This window comes from Amia ocellicauda, chromosome 2 (genome assembly GCF_036373705.1).
Source record: "Amia ocellicauda isolate fAmiCal2 chromosome 2, fAmiCal2.hap1, whole genome shotgun sequence".
NCBI lineage: Eukaryota > Metazoa > Chordata > Actinopteri > Amiiformes > Amiidae > Amia > Amia ocellicauda.
This window is the reverse complement of record NC_089851.1, coordinates 58,201,593-58,218,117: the sequence shown is the minus strand read 5'-3', so window position 1 is coordinate 58,218,117 and position 16,525 is coordinate 58,201,593. Positions and strand designations below refer to the sequence as shown.

The following is a 16,525-nucleotide window of genomic DNA, read 5'->3' as shown; positions in this document are numbered from 1 at the left end:
CTGGAGTTGAACCCAGGGCCTCTCACACCCTCAGCAAGAATCATACCCCTAGACCAACGAGCCAAGTTAACGGAGGGTGTCGCAGTTCCTGCTGGGCAAGCGCGTAACTGCTTTGGGGCAGACCGGGAGACCTACGCTCACTGACTGATAGCATGGACTGTAGCGCTGAAGTGTCTTTCCAGAACGGTAACCGTATCCCCAGTGAGACAGCACTGAGAGCATGGTTCAGCAGGCCCGCAAACAACTGAAAAGAATGCCTCTCCTTTGGTGCAGCTCAGGAGTACACGTTCAGCAAAGGTCTCCATAACAAGCCGGCAAACCACATTTCGTCCTCCTCCTCCTCAACAACACACTACATGTCCTCCTCCTCCTCAACAACAACAACGAACTTGTAAAAAACACATTTTCTTTAAAGAAAACAAAACACACAGATGACAGTCTGATTTCCCATCAGCTACACAGCCAACAGTATCTGAGGTTGAAAGACCTCCCTGGTGCAGAGGAGCCCAGAAGCCAAGCATCGAGAGAGAACAAACGAATGCTTCAGAGAATGCAAAGCAGGGCCAAGCGGGCTCGTCCGGGAGTTGAACCCGGGACCTCTCGCACCCAAAGCGAGAATCATACCCCTAGACCAACGAGCCAAGTTATCTGACAGTGTCACAGTTTCTGCTGGGCAAGCGCGTAACTGCTTTGGGGCAGACCGGGAGACCTACGCTCACTGACTGATAGCATGGACTGTAGCGCTGACGTGTCTTTCCAGAATGGTAACGCCATCCCCAGTGAGACAGCACTGAGAGCATTGTTCAGCAGGCCCGCAAACAACTGAAAATAATGCCTCTCCTTTGGTGCAGCTCAGGAGTACACGTTCAGCAAAGGTCTCCATAACAAGCCGGCAAACCACATTTCGTCCTCCTCCTCCTCAACAACACACTACATGTCCTCCTCCTCCTCCTCAACAACAACAACAACAACGAACTTGTAAAAAACACATTTTCTTTAAAGAAAACAAAACACACAGATGACAGTCTGATTTCCCATCAGCTTTACAGGCAACAGTATCTGAGGTCGATAGCCCTCCCTTGTGCAGAGGAGCCCAGAAGCCAGCCTTCAAGAGCAAACGAACAAACACTTCGGTGACTGCAAAGTGGGGCCAAGTGGGCTCGTCCTGGAGTTGAACCCAGGGCCTCTCACAACCTCAGCAAGAATCATACCCCTAGACCAACGAGCCAAGTTAACGGAGGGTGTCGCAGTTTCTGCTGGGCAAGCGCGTAACTGCTTTGGGGCAGACCGGGAGACCTACGCTCACTGACTGATAGCATGGACTGTAGCGCTGACGTGTCTTTCCAGAATGGTAACGCCATCCCCAGTGAGACAGCACTGAGAGCATGGTTCAGCAGGCCCGCAAACAACTGAAAAGAATGCCTCTCCTTTGGTGCAGCTCAGGAGTACACGTTCAGCAAAGGTCTCCATAACAAGCCGGCAAACCACATTTCGTCCTCCTCCTCCTCAACAACACACTACATGTCCTCCACCTCCTCCTCAACAACAACAACAACAACAACAACGAACTTGTAAAAAACACATTTTCTTTAAAGAAAACAAAACACACAGATGACAGTCTGATTTCCCATCAGCTATACGGGCAACAGTATCTGAGGTCGATAGCCCTCTCTTGTGCAGAGGAGCCCAGAAGCCAGCCTTCAAGAGCAAACGAACAAACACTTCGGTGACTGCAAAGTGGGGCCAAGTGGGCTCGTCCTGGAGTTGAACCCAGGGCCTCTCACACCCTCAGCAAGAATCATACCCCTAGACCAACGAGCCAAGTTAACGGAGGGTGTCGCAGTTTCTGCTGGGCAAGCGCGTAACTGCTTTGGGGCAGACCGGGAGACCTACGCTCACTGACTGATAGCATGGACTGTAGCGCTGACGTGTCTTTCCAGAACGGTAACCGTATCCCCAGTGAGACAGCACTGAGAGCATGGTTCAGCAGGCCCGCAAACAACTGAAAAGAATGCCTCTCCTTTGGTGCAGCTCAGGAGTACACGTTCAGCAAAGGTCTCCATAACAAGCCGGCAAACCACATTTCGTCCTCCTCCTCCTCAACAACACACTACATGTCCTCCACCTCCTCCTCCTCAACAACAACAACAACAACGAACTTGTAAAAAACACATTTTCTTTAAAGAAAACAAAACACACAGATGACAGTCTGATTTCCCATCAGCTTTACAGGCAACAGTATCTGAGGTCGATAGCCCTCCCTTGTGCAGAGGAGCCCAGAAGCCAGCCTTCAAGAGCAAACGAACAAACACTTCGGTGACTGCAAAGTGGGGCCAAGTTGGCTCGTCCTGGAGTTGAACCCAGGGCCTCTCACAACCTCAGCAAGAATCATACCCCTAGACCAACGAGCCAAGTTAACGGAGGGTGTTGCAGTTTCTGCTGGGCAAGCGCGTAACTGCTTTGGGGCAGACCGGGAGACCTACGCTCACTGACTGATAGCATGGACTGTAGCGCTGACGTGTCTTTCCAGAATGGTAACGCCATCCCCAGTGAGACAGCACTGAGAGCATGGTTCAGCAGGCCCGCAAACAACTGAAAAGAATGCCTCTCCTTTGGTGCAGCTCAGGAGTACACGTTCAGCAAAGGTCTCCATAACAAGCCGGCAAACCACATTTCGTCCTCCTCCTCCTCAACAACACACTACATGTCCTCCACCTCCTCCTCAACAACAACAACAACAACAACAACGAACTTGTAAAAAACACATTTTCTTTAAAGAAAACAAAACACACAGATGACAGTCTGATTTCCCATCAGCTATACGGGCAACAGTATCTGAGGTCGATAGCCCTCTCTTGTGCAGAGGAGCCCAGAAGCCAGCCTTCAAGAGCAAACGAACAAACACTTCGGTGACTGCAAAGTGGGGCCAAGTGGGCTCGTCCTGGAGTTGAACCCAGGGCCTCTCACACCCTCAGCAAGAATCATACCCCTAGACCAACGAGCCAAGTTAACGGAGGGTGTTGCAGTTTCTGCTGGGCAAGCGCGTAACTGCTTTGGGGCAGACCGGGAGACCTACGCTCACTGACTGATAGCATGGACTGTAGCGCTGACGTGTCTTTCCAGAACGGTAACCGTATCCCCAGTGAGACAGCACTGAGAGCATGGTTCAGCAGGCCCGCAAACAACTGAAAAGAATGCCTCTCCTTTGGTGCAGCTCAGGAGTACACGTTCAGCAAAGGTCTCCATAACAAGCCGGCAAACCACATTTCGTCCTCCTCCTCCTCAACAACACACTACATGTCCTCCACCTCCTCCTCAACAACAACAACAACAACAACAACGAACTTGTAAAAAACACATTTTCTTTAAAGAAAACAAAACACACAGATGACAGTCTGATTTCCCATCAGCTATACGGGCAACAGTATCTGAGGTCGATAGCCCTCTCTTGTGCAGAGGAGCCCAGAAGCCAGCCTTCAAGAGCAAACGAACAAACACTTCGGTGACTGCAAAGTGGGGCCAAGTGGGCTCGTCCTGGAGTTGAACCCAGGGCCTCTCACACCCTCAGCAAGAATCATACCCCTAGACCAACGAGCCAAGTTAACGGAGGGTGTCGCAGTTTCTGCTGGGCAAGCGCGTAACTGCTTTGGGGCAGACCGGGAGACCTACGCTCACTGACTGATAGCATGGACTGTAGCGCTGACGTGTCTTTCCAGAACGGTAACCGTATCCCCAGTGAGACAGCACTGAGAGCATGGTTCAGCAGGCCCGCAAACAACTGAAAAGAATGCCTCTCCTTTGGTGCAGCTCAGGAGTACACGTTCAGCAAAGGTCTCCATAACAAGCCGGCAAACCACATTTCGTCCTCCTCCTCCTCAACAACACACTACATGTCCTCCACCTCCTCCTCCTCAACAACAACAACAACAACGAACTTGTAAAAAACACATTTTCTTTAAAGAAAACAAAACACACAGATGACAGTCTGATTTCCCATCAGCTTTACAGGCAACAGTATCTGAGGTCGATAGCCCTCCCTTGTGCAGAGGAGCCCAGAAGCCAGCCTTCAAGAGCAAACGAACAAACACTTCGGTGACTGCAAAGTGGGGCCAAGTTGGCTCGTCCTGGAGTTGAACCCAGGGCCTCTCACAACCTCAGCAAGAATCATACCCCTAGACCAACGAGCCAAGTTAACGGAGGGTGTCGCAGTTTCTGCTGGGCAAGCGCGTAACTGCTTTGGGGCAGACCGGGAGACCTACGCTCACTGACTGATAGCATGGACTGTAGCGCTGACGTGTCTTTCCAGAATGGTAACGCCATCCCCAGTGAGACAGCACTGAGAGCATGGTTCAGCAGGCCCGCAAACAACTGAAAAGAATGCCTCTCCTTTGGTGCAGCTCAGGAGTACACGTTCAGCAAAGGTCTCCATAACAAGCCGGCAAACCACATTTCGTCCTCCTCCTCCTCAACAACACACTACATGTCCTCCACCTCCTCCTCAACAACAACAACAACAACAACAACGAACTTGTAAAAAACACATTTTCTTTAAAGAAAACAAAACACACAGATGACAGTCTGATTTCCCATCAGCTATACGGGCAACAGTATCTGAGGTCGATAGCCCTCTCTTGTGCAGAGGAGCCCAGAAGCCAGCCTTCAAGAGCAAACGAACAAAGACTTCGGTGACTGCAAAGTGGGGCCAAGTGGGCTCGTCCTGGAGTTGAACCCAGGGCCTCTCACACCCTCAGCAAGAATCATACCCCTAGACCAACGAGCCAAGTTAACGGAGGGTGTTGCAGTTTCTGCTGGGCAAGCGCGTAACTGCTTTGGGGCAGACCGGGAGACCTACGCTCACTGACTGATAGCATGGACTGTAGCGCTGACGTGTCTTTCCAGAACGGTAACCGTATCCCCAGTGAGACAGCACTGAGAGCATGGTTCAGCAGGCCCGCAAACAACTGAAAAGAATGCCTCTCCTTTGGTGCAGCTCAGGAGTACACGTTCAGCAAAGGTCTCCATAACAAGCCGGCAAACCACATTTCGTCCTCCTCCTCCTCAACAACACACTACATGTCCTCCTCCTCCTCAACAACAACAACGAACTTGTAAAATACACATTTTCTTTAAAGAAAACAAAACACACAGATGACAGTCTGATTTCCCATCAGCTACACAGCCAACAGTATCTGAGGTTGAAAGACCTCCCTGGTGCAGAAGAGCCCAGAAGCCAAGCATCGAGAGAGAACAAACGAATGCTTCAGAGAATGCAAAGCAGGGCCAAGCGGGCTCGTCCGGGAGTTGAACCCGGGACCTCTCGCACCCAAAGCGAGAATCATACCCCTAGACCAACGAGCCAAGTTATCTGACAGTGTCACAGTTTCTGCTGGGCAAGCGCGTAACTGCTTTGGGGCAGACCGGGAGACCTACGCTCACTGACTGATAGCATGGACTGTAGCGCTGACGTGTCTTTCCAGAATGGTAACGCCATCCCCAGTGAGACAGCACTGAGAGCATGGTTCAGCAGGCCCGCAAACAACTGAAAAGAATGCCTCTCCTTTGGTGCAGCTCAGGAGTACACGTTCAGCAAAGGTCTCCATAACAAGCCGGCAAACCACATTTCGTCCTCCTCCTCCTCAACAACACACTACATGTCCTCCACCTCCTCCTCAACAACAACAACAACAACAACAACGAACTTGTAAAAAACACATTTTCTTTAAAGAAAACAAAACACACAGATGACAGTCTGATTTCCCATCAGCTTTACAGGCAACAGTATCTGAGGTCGATAGCCCTCCCTTGTGCAGAGGAGCCCAGAAGCCAGCCTTCAAGAGCAAACGAACAAACACTTCGGTGACTGCAAAGTGGGGCCAAGTGGGCTCGTCCTGGAGTTGAACCCAGGGCCTCTCACACCCTCAGCAAGAATCATACCCCTAGACCAACGAGCCAAGTTAACGGAGAGTGTCGCAGTTTCTGCTGGGCAAGCGCGTAACTGCTTTGGGGCAGACCGGGAGACCTACGCTCACTGACTGATAGCATGGACTGTAGCGCTGACGTGTCTTTCCAGAATGGTAACGCCATCCCCAGTGAGACAGCACTGAGAGCATGGTTCAGCAGGCCCGCAAACAACTGAAAAGAATGCCTCTCCTTTGGTGCAGCTCAGGAGTACACGTTCAGCAAAGGTCTCCATAACAAGCCGGCAAACCACATTTCGTCCTCCTCCTCCTCAACAACACACTACATGTCCTCCACCTCCTCCTCAACAACAACAACAACAACAACAACGAACTTGTAAAAAACACATTTTCTTTAAAGAAAACAAAACACACAGATGACAGTCTGATTTCCCATCAGCTATACGGGCAACAGTATCTGAGGTCGATAGCCCTCTCTTGTGCAGAGGAGCCCAGAAGCCAGCCTTCAAGAGCAAACGAACAAACACTTCGGTGACTGCAAAGTGGGGCCAAGTGGGCTCGTCCTGGAGTTGAACCCAGGGCCTCTCACACCCTCAGCAAGAATCATACCCCTAGACCAACGAGCCAAGTTAACGGAGGGTGTCGCAGTTTCTGCTGGGCAAGCGCGTAACTGCTTTGGGGCAGACCGGGAGACCTACGCTCACTGACTGATAGCATGGACTGTAGCGCTGACGTGTCTTTCCAGAACGGTAACCGTATCCCCAGTGAGACAGCACTGAGAGCATGGTTCAGCAGGCCCGCAAACAACTGAAAAGAATGCCTCTCCTTTGGTGCAGCTCAGGAGTACACGTTCAGCAAAGGTCTCCATAACAAGCCGGCAAACCACATTTCGTCCTCCTCCTCCTCAACAACACACTACATGTCCTCCACCTCCTCCTCCTCAACAACAACAACAACAACGAACTTGTAAAAAACACATTTTCTTTAAAGAAAACAAAACACACAGATGACAGTCTGATTTCCCATCAGCTTTACAGGCAACAGTATCTGAGGTCGATAGCCCTCCCTTGTGCAGAGGAGCCCAGAAGCCAGCCTTCAAGAGCAAACGAACAAACACTTCGGTGACTGCAAAGTGGGGCCAAGTTGGCTCGTCCTGGAGTTGAACCCAGGGCCTCTCACAACCTCAGCAAGAATCATACCCCTAGACCAACGAGCCAAGTTAACGGAGGGTGTCGCAGTTTCTGCTGGGCAAGCGCGTAACTGCTTTGGGGCAGACCGGGAGACCTACGCTCACTGACTGATAGCATGGACTGTAGCGCTGACGTGTCTTTCCAGAATGGTAACGCCATCCCCAGTGAGACAGCACTGAGAGCATGGTTCAGCAGGCCCGCAAACAACTGAAAAGAATGCCTCTCCTTTGGTGCAGCTCAGGAGTACACGTTCAGCAAAGGTCTCCATAACAAGCCGGCAAACCACATTTCGTCCTCCTCCTCCTCAACAACACACTACATGTCCTCCACCTCCTCCTCAACAACAACAACAACAACAACAACGAACTTGTAAAAAACACATTTTCTTTAAAGAAAACAAAACACACAGATGACAGTCTGATTTCCCATCAGCTATACGGGCAACAGTATCTGAGGTCGATAGCCCTCTCTTGTGCAGAGGAGCCCAGAAGCCAGCCTTCAAGAGCAAACGAACAAAGACTTCGGTGACTGCAAAGTGGGGCCAAGTGGGCTCGTCCTGGAGTTGAACCCAGGGCCTCTCACACCCTCAGCAAGAATCATACCCCTAGACCAACGAGCCAAGTTAACGGAGGGTGTTGCAGTTTCTGCTGGGCAAGCGCGTAACTGCTTTGGGGCAGACCGGGAGACCTACGCTCACTGACTGATAGCATGGACTGTAGCGCTGACGTGTCTTTCCAGAACGGTAACCGTATCCCCAGTGAGACAGCACTGAGAGCATGGTTCAGCAGGCCCGCAAACAACTGAAAAGAATGCCTCTCCTTTGGTGCAGCTCAGGAGTACACGTTCAGCAAAGGTCTCCATAACAAGCCGGCAAACCACATTTCGTCCTCCTCCTCCTCAACAACACACTACATGTCCTCCACCTCCTCCTCCTCAACAACAACAACAACAACGAACTTGTAAAAAACACATTTTCTTTAAAGAAAACAAAACACACAGATGACAGTCTGATTTCCCATCAGCTTTACAGGCAACAGTATCTGAGGTCGATAGCCCTCCCTTGTGCAGAGGAGCCCAGAAGCCAGCCTTCAAGAGCAAACGAACAAACACTTCGGTGACTGCAAAGTGGGGCCAAGTTGGCTCGTCCTGGAGTTGAACCCAGGGCCTCTCACAACCTCAGCAAGAATCATACCCCTAGACCAACGAGCCAAGTTAACGGAGGGTGTCGCAGTTTCTGCTGGGCAAGCGCGTAACTGCTTTGGGGCAGACCGGGAGACCTACGCTCACTGACTGATAGCATGGACTGTAGCGCTGACGTGTCTTTCCAGAATGGTAACGCCATCCCCAGTGAGACAGCACTGAGAGCATGGTTCAGCAGGCCCGCAAACAACTGAAAAGAATGCCTCTCCTTTGGTGCAGCTCAGGAGTACACGTTCAGCAAAGGTCTCCATAACAAGCCGGCAAACCACATTTCGTCCTCCTCCTCCTCAACAACACACTACATGTCCTCCACCTCCTCCTCAACAACAACAACAACAACAACAACGAACTTGTAAAAAACACATTTTCTTTAAAGAAAACAAAACACACAGATGACAGTCTGATTTCCCATCAGCTATACGGGCAACAGTATCTGAGGTCGATAGCCCTCTCTTGTGCAGAGGAGCCCAGAAGCCAGCCTTCAAGAGCAAACGAACAAAGACTTCGGTGACTGCAAAGTGGGGCCAAGTGGGCTCGTCCTGGAGTTGAACCCAGGGCCTCTCACACCCTCAGCAAGAATCATACCCCTAGACCAACGAGCCAAGTTAACGGAGGGTGTTGCAGTTTCTGCTGGGCAAGCGCGTAACTGCTTTGGGGCAGACCGGGAGACCTACGCTCACTGACTGATAGCATGGACTGTAGCGCTGACGTGTCTTTCCAGAACGGTAACCGTATCCCCAGTGAGACAGCACTGAGAGCATGGTTCAGCAGGCCCGCAAACAACTGAAAAGAATGCCTCTCCTTTGGTGCAGCTCAGGAGTACACGTTCAGCAAAGGTCTCCATAACAAGCCGGCAAACCACATTTCGTCCTCCTCCTCCTCAACAACACACTACATGTCCTCCTCCTCCTCAACAACAACAACGAACTTGTAAAATACACATTTTCTTTAAAGAAAACAAAACACACAGATGACAGTCTGATTTCCCATCAGCTACACAGCCAACAGTATCTGAGGTTGAAAGACCTCCCTGGTGCAGAGGAGCCCAGAAGCCAAGCATCGAGAGAGAACAAACGAATGCTTCAGAGAATGCAAAGCAGGGCCAAGCGGGCTCGTCCGGGAGTTGAACCCGGGACCTCTCGCACCCAAAGCGAGAATCATACCCCTAGACCAACGAGCCAAGTTATCTGACAGTGTCACAGTTTCTGCTGGGCAAGCGCGTAACTGCTTTGGGGCAGACCGGGAGACCTACGCTCACTGACTGATAGCATGGACTGTAGCGCTGACGTGTCTTTCCAGAATGGTAACGCCATCCCCAGTGAGACAGCACTGAGAGCATGGTTCAGCAGGCCCGCAAACAACTGAAAAGAATGCCTCTCCTTTGGTGCAGCTCAGGAGTACACGTTCAGCAAAGGTCTCCATAACAAGCCGGCAAACCACATTTCGTCCTCCTCCTCCTCAACAACACACTACATGTCCTCCACCTCCTCCTCAACAACAACAACAACAACAACAACGAACTTGTAAAAAACACATTTTCTTTAAAGAAAACAAAACACACAGATGACAGTCTGATTTCCCATCAGCTTTACAGGCAACAGTATCTGAGGTCGATAGCCCTCCCTTGTGCAGAGGAGCCCAGAAGCCAGCCTTCAAGAGCAAACGAACAAACACTTCGGTGACTGCAAAGTGGGGCCAAGTGGGCTCGTCCTGGAGTTGAACCCAGGGCCTCTCACACCCTCAGCAAGAATCATACCCCTAGACCAACGAGCCAAGTTAACGGAGAGTGTCGCAGTTTCTGCTGGGCAAGCGCGTAACTGCTTTGGGGCAGACCGGGAGACCTACGCTCACTGACTGATAGCATGGACTGTAGCGCTGACGTGTCTTTCCAGAACGGTAACCGTATCCCCAGTGAGACAGCACTGAGAGCATGGTTCAGCAGGCCCGCAAACAACTGAAAAGAATGCCTCTCCTTTGGTGCAGCTCAGGAGTACACGTTCAGCAAAGGTCTCCATAACAAGCCGGCAAACCACATTTCGTCCTCCTCCTCCTCAACAACACACTACATGTCCTCCACCTCCTCCTCCTCAACAACAACAACAACAACGAACTTGTAAAAAACACATTTTCTTTAAAGAAAACAAAACACACAGATGACAGTCTGATTTCCCATCAGCTTTACAGGCAACAGTATCTGAGGTCGATAGCCCTCCCTTGTGCAGAGGAGCCCAGAAGCCAGCCTTCAAGAGCAAACGAACAAACACTTCGGTGACTGCAAAGTGGGGCCAAGTGGGCTCGTCCTGGAGTTGAACCCAGGGCCTCTCACAACCTCAGCAAGAATCATACCCCTAGACCAACGAGCCAAGTTAACGGAGGGTGTCGCAGTTTCTGCTGGGCAAGCGCGTAACTGCTTTGGGGCAGACCGGGAGACCTACGCTCACTGACTGATAGCATGGACTGTAGCGCTGACGTGTCTTTCCAGAATGGTAACGCCATCCCCAGTGAGACAGCACTGAGAGCATGGTTCAGCAGGCCCGCAAACAACTGAAAAGAATGCCTCTCCTTTGGTGCAGCTCAGGAGTACACGTTCAGCAAAGGTCTCCATAACAAGCCGGCAAACCACATTTCGTCCTCCTCCTCCTCAACAACACACTACATGTCCTCCTCCTCCTCCTCAACAACAACAACAACAACAACAACAACGAACTTGTAAAAAACACATTTTCTTTAAAGAAAACAAAACACACAGATGACAGTCTGATTTCCCATCAGCTATACGGGCAACAGTATCTGAGGTCGATAGCCCTCCCTTGTGCAGAGGAGCCCAGAAGCCAGCCTTCAAGAGCAAACGAACAAACACTTCGGTGACTGCAAAGTGGGGCCAAGTGGGCTCGTCCTGGAGTTGAACCCAGGGCCTCTCACACCCTCAACAAGAATCATACCCCTAGACCAACTAGCCAAGTTAACGGAGGGTGTCGCAGTTTCTGCTGGGCAAGCGCGTAACTGCTTTGGGGCAGACCGGGAGACCTACGCTCACTGACTGATAGCATGGACTGTAGCGCTGAAGTGTCTTTCCAGAACGGTAACCGTATCCCCAGTGAGACAGCACTGAGAGCATGGTTCAGCAGGCCCGCAAACAACTGAAAAGAATGCCTCTCCTTTGGTGCAGCTCAGGAGTACACGTTCAGCAAAGGTCTCCATAACAAGCCGGCAAACCACATTTCGTCCTCCTCCTCCTCAACAACACACTACATGTCCTCCTCCTCCTCAACAACAACAACGAACTTGTAAAAAACACATTTTCTTTAAAGAAAACAAAACACACAGATGACAGTCTGATTTCCCATCAGCTTTACAGGCAACAGTATCTGAGGTCGATAGCCCTCCCTTGTGCAGAGGAGCCAAGAAGCCAGCCTTCAAGAGCAAACGAACAAACACTTCGGTGACTGCAAAGTGGGGCCAAGTGGGCTCATCCTGGAGTTGAACCCAGGGCCTCTCACACCCTCAGCAAGAATCATACCCCTAGACCAACGAGCCAAGTTAACGGAGGGTGTCGCAGTTTCTGCTGGGCAAGCGCGTAACTGCTTTGGGGCAGACCGGGAGACCTACGCTCACTGACTGATAGCATGGACTGTAGCGCTGAAGTGTCTTTCCAGTACGGTAACCGTATCCCCAGTGAGACAGCACTGAGAGCATGGTTCAGCAGGCCCGCAAACAACTGAAAAGAATGCCTCTCCTTTGGTGCAGCTCAGGAGTACACGTTCAGCAAAGGTCTCCATAACAAGCCGGCAAACCACATTTCGTCCTCCTCCTCCTCAACAACACACTACATGTCCTCCTCCTCCTCAACAACAACAACGAACTTGTAAAATACACATTTTCTTTAAAGAAAACAAAACACACAGATGACAGTCTGATTTCCCATCAGCTACACAGCCAACAGTATCTGAGGTTGAAAGACCTCCCTGGTGCAGAGGAGCCCAGAAGCCAAGCATCGAGAGAGAACAAACGAATGCTTCAGAGAATGCAAAGCAGGGCCAAGCGGGCTCGTCCGGGAGTTGAACCCGGGACCTCTCGCACCCAAAGCGAGAATCATACCCCTAGACCAACGAGCCAAGTTATCTGACAATGTCACAGTTTCTGCTGGGCAAGCGCGTAACTGCTTTGGGGCAGACCGGGAGACCTACGCTCACTGACTGATAGCATGGACTGTAGCGCTGACGTGTCTTTCCAGAATGGTAACGCCATCCCCAGTGAGACAGCACTGAGAGCATTGTTCAGCAGGCCCGCAAACAACTGAAAAGAATGCCTCTCCTTTGGTGCAGCTCAGGAGTACACGTTCAGCAAAGGTCTCCATAACAAGCCGGCAAACCACATTTCGTCCTCCTCCTCCTCAACAACACACTACATGTCCTCCTCCTCCTCCTCCTCAACAACAACAACAACAACGAACTTGTAAAAAACACATTTTCTTTAAAGAAAACAAAACACACAGATGACAGTCTGATTTCCCATCAGCTTTACAGGCAACAGTATCTGAGGTCGATAGCCCTCCCTTGTGCAGAGGAGCCCAGAAGCCAGCCTTCAAGAGCAAACGAACAAACACTTCGGTGACTGCAAAGTGGGGCCAAGTGGGCTCGTCCTGGAGTTGAACCCAGGGCCTCTCACAACCTCAGCAAGAATCATACCCCTAGACCAACGAGCCAAGTTAACGGAGGGTGTCGCAGTTTCTGCTGGGCAAGCGCGTAACTGCTTTGGGGCAGACCGGGAGACCTACGCTCACTGACTGATAGCATGGACTGTAGCGCTGACGTGTCTTTCCAGAATGGTAACGCCATCCCCAGTGAGACAGCACTGAGAGCATGGTTCAGCAGGCCCGCAAACAACTGAAAAGAATGCCTCTCCTTTGGTGCAGCTCAGGAGTACACGTTCAGCAAAGGTCTCCATAACAAGCCGGCAAACCACATTTCGTCCTCCTCCTCCTCAACAACACACTACATGTCCTCCACCTCCTCCTCAACAACAACAACAACAACAACGAACTTGTAAAAAACACATTTTCTTTAAAGAAAACAAAACACACAGATGACAGTCTGATTTCCCATCAGCTTTACAGGCAACAGTATCTGAGGTCGATAGCCCTCCCTTGTGCAGAGGAGCCCAGAAGCCAGCCTTCAAGAGCAAACGAACAAACACTTCGGTGACTGCAAAGTGGGGCCAAGTGGGCTCGTCCTGGAGTTGAACCCAGGGCCTCTCACAACCTCAGCAAGAATCATACCCCTAGACCAACGAGCCAAGTTAACGGAGGGTGTCGCAGTTTCTGCTGGGCAAGCGCGTAACTGCTTTGGGGCAGACCGGGAGACCTACGCTCACTGACTGATAGCATGGACTGTAGCGCTGACGTGTCTTTCCAGAATGGTAACGCCATCCCCAGTGAGACAGCACTGAGAGCATGGTTCAGCAGGCCCGCAAACAACTGAAAAGAATGCCTCTCCTTTGGTGCAGCTCAGGAGTACACGTTCAGCAAAGGTCTCCATAACAAGCCGGCAAACCACATTTCGTCCTCCTCCTCCTCAACAACACACTACATGTCCTCCACCTCCTCCTCAACAACAACAACAACAACAACAACGAACTTGTAAAAAACACATTTTCTTTAAAGAAAACAAAACACACAGATGACAGTCTGATTTCCCATCAGCTATACGGGCAACAGTATCTGAGGTCGATAGCCCTCCCTTGTGCAGAGGAGCCCAGAAGCCAGCCTTCAAGAGCAAACAAACAAACACTTCGGTGACTGCAAAGTGGGGCCAAGTGGGCTCGTCCTGGAGTTGAACCCAGGGCCTCTCACACCCTCAGCAAGAATCATACCCCTAGACCAACGAGCCAAGTTAACGGAGCGTGTCGCAGTTTCTGCTGGGCAAGCGCGTAACTGCTTTGGGGCAGACCGGGAGACCTACGCTCACTGACTGATAGCATGGACTGTAGCGCTGACGTGTCTTTCCAGAACGGTAACCGTATCCCCAGTGAGACAGCACTGAGAGCATGGTTCAGCAGGCCCGCAAACAACTGAAAAGAATGCCTCTCCTTTGGTGCAGCTCAGGAGTACACGTTCAGCAAAGGTCTCCATAACAAGCCGGCAAACCACATTTCGTCCTCCTCCTCCTCAACAACACACTACATGTCCTCCTCCACCTCCTCAACAACAACAACAACAACGAACTTGTAAAAAACACATTTTCTTTAAAGAAAACAAAACACACAGATGACAGTCTGATTTCCCATCAGCTTTACAGGCAACAGTATCTGAGGTCGATAGCCCTCCCTTGTGCAGAGGAGCCCAGAAGCCAGCCTTCAAGAGCAAACGAACAAACACTTCGGTGACTGCAAAGTGGGGCCAAGTGGGCTCGTCCTGGAGTTGAACCCAGGGCCTCTCACAACCTCAGCAAGAATCATACCCCTAGACCAACGAGCCAAGTTAACGGAGCGTGTCGCAGTTTCTGCTGGGCAAGCGCGTAACTGCTTTGGGGCAGACCGGGAGACCTACGCTCACTGACTGATAGCATGGACTGTAGCGCTGACGTGTCTTTCCAGAATGGTAACGCCATCCCCAGTGAGACAGCACTGAGAGCATGGTTCAGCAGGCCCGCAAACAACTGAAAAGAATGCCTCTCCTTTGGTGCAGCTCAGGAGTACACGTTCAGCAAAGGTCTCCATAACAAGCCGGCAAACCACATTTCGTCCTCCTCCTCCTCAACAACACACTACATGTCCTCCACCTCCTCCTCAACAACAACAACAACAACAACAACGAACTTGTAAAAAACACATTTTCTTTAAAGAAAACAAAACACACAGATGACAGTCTGATTTCCCATCAGCTATACAGGCAACAGTATCTGAGGTCGATAGCCCTCCCTTGTGCAGAGGAGCCCAGAAGCCAGCCTTCAAGAGCAAACGAACAAACACTTCGGTGACTGCAAAGTGGGGCCAAGTGGGCTCGTCCTGGAGTTGAACCCAGGGCCTCTCACACCCTCAGCAAGAATCATACCCCTAGAACAACGAGCCAAGTTAACGGAGGGTGTCGCAGTTTCTGCTGGGCAAGCGCGTAACTGCTTTGGGGCAGACCGGGAGACCTACGCTCACTGACTGATAGCATGGACTGTAGCGCTGAAGTGTCTTTCCAGAACGGTAACCGAATCCCCAGTGAGACAGCACTGAGAGCATGGTTCAGCAGGCCCGCAAACAACTGAAAAGAATGCCTCTCCTTTGGTGCAGCTCAGGAGTACACGTTCAGCAAAGGTCTCCATAACAAGCCGGCAAACCACATTTCGTCCTCCTCCTCCTCAACAACACACTACATGTCCTCCTCCTCCTCCTCAACAACAACAACAACAACGAACTTGTAAAAAACACATTTTCTTTAAAGAAAACAAAACACACAGATGACAGTCTGATTTCCCATCAGCTTTACAGGCAACAGTATCTGAGGTCGATAGCCCTCCCTTGTGCAGAGGAGCCCAGAAGCCAGCCTTCAAGAGCAAACGAACAAACACTTCGGTGACTGCAAAGTGGGGCCAAGTGGGCTCGTCCTGGAGTTGAACCCAGGGCCTCTCACACCCTCAGCAAGAATCATACCCCTAGACCAACGAGCCAAGTTAACGGAGGGTGTCGCAGTTTCTGCTGGGCAAGCGCGTAACTGCTTTGGGGCAGACCGGGAGACCTACGCTCACTGACTGATAGCATGGACTGTAGCGCTGACGTGTCTTTCCAGAACGGTAACCGTATCCCCAGTGAGACAGCACTGAGAGCATGGTTCAGCAGGCCCGCAAACAACTGAAAAGAATGCCTCTCCTTTGGTGCAGCTCAGGAGTACACGTTCAGCAAAGGTCTCCATAACAAGCCGGCAAACCACATTTCGTCCTCCTCCTCCTCAACAACACACTACATGTCCTCCTCCTCCTCCTCAACAACAACAACAACAACGAACTTGTAAAAAACACATTTTCTTTAAAGAAAACAAAACACACAGATGACAGTCTGATTTCCCATCAGCTACACAGCCAACAGTATCTGAGGTTGAAAGACCTCCCTGGTGCAGAGGAGCCCAGAAGCCAAGCATCGAGAGAGAACAAACGAATGCTTCAGAGAACGCAAAGCAGTGCCAAGCGGGCTCGTCCGGGAGTTGAACCCGGGACCTCCCGCACCCTAAGCGAG

The 16,525-nt window shown here is 51.0% G+C and overlaps 5 non-coding genes across 5 annotated transcripts in view; all 5 read right to left on the bottom strand.

The window, feature by feature from the left end:
• Positions 1-569: 569 nt before the first annotated feature.
• trnap-ugg (transfer RNA proline (anticodon UGG)) lies at positions 570-641 on the bottom strand. Its single transcript has one exon. It is a non-coding gene; the product is annotated as a tRNA-Pro (tRNA).
• A 4,645-nt stretch (positions 642-5,286) lies between these two features.
• On the bottom strand, positions 5,287-5,358 carry trnap-ugg (transfer RNA proline (anticodon UGG)). The gene has a single exon. It is a non-coding gene; the product is annotated as a tRNA-Pro (tRNA).
• A 4,058-nt stretch (positions 5,359-9,416) lies between these two features.
• trnap-ugg (transfer RNA proline (anticodon UGG)) lies at positions 9,417-9,488 on the bottom strand. Its single transcript has one exon. It is a non-coding gene; the product is annotated as a tRNA-Pro (tRNA).
• A 2,863-nt stretch (positions 9,489-12,351) lies between these two features.
• On the bottom strand, positions 12,352-12,423 carry trnap-ugg (transfer RNA proline (anticodon UGG)). The gene has a single exon. It is a non-coding gene; the product is annotated as a tRNA-Pro (tRNA).
• Positions 12,424-16,478: 4,055 nt separating this feature from the next.
• Positions 16,479-16,525, bottom strand: part of trnap-agg (transfer RNA proline (anticodon AGG)) — a 72-nt gene continuing 25 nt past the window's right edge. The window contains exon 1 of the tRNA in view: positions 16,479-16,525. This exon is cut by the window's right edge and continues 25 nt beyond it. This is a non-coding gene — a tRNA (tRNA-Pro).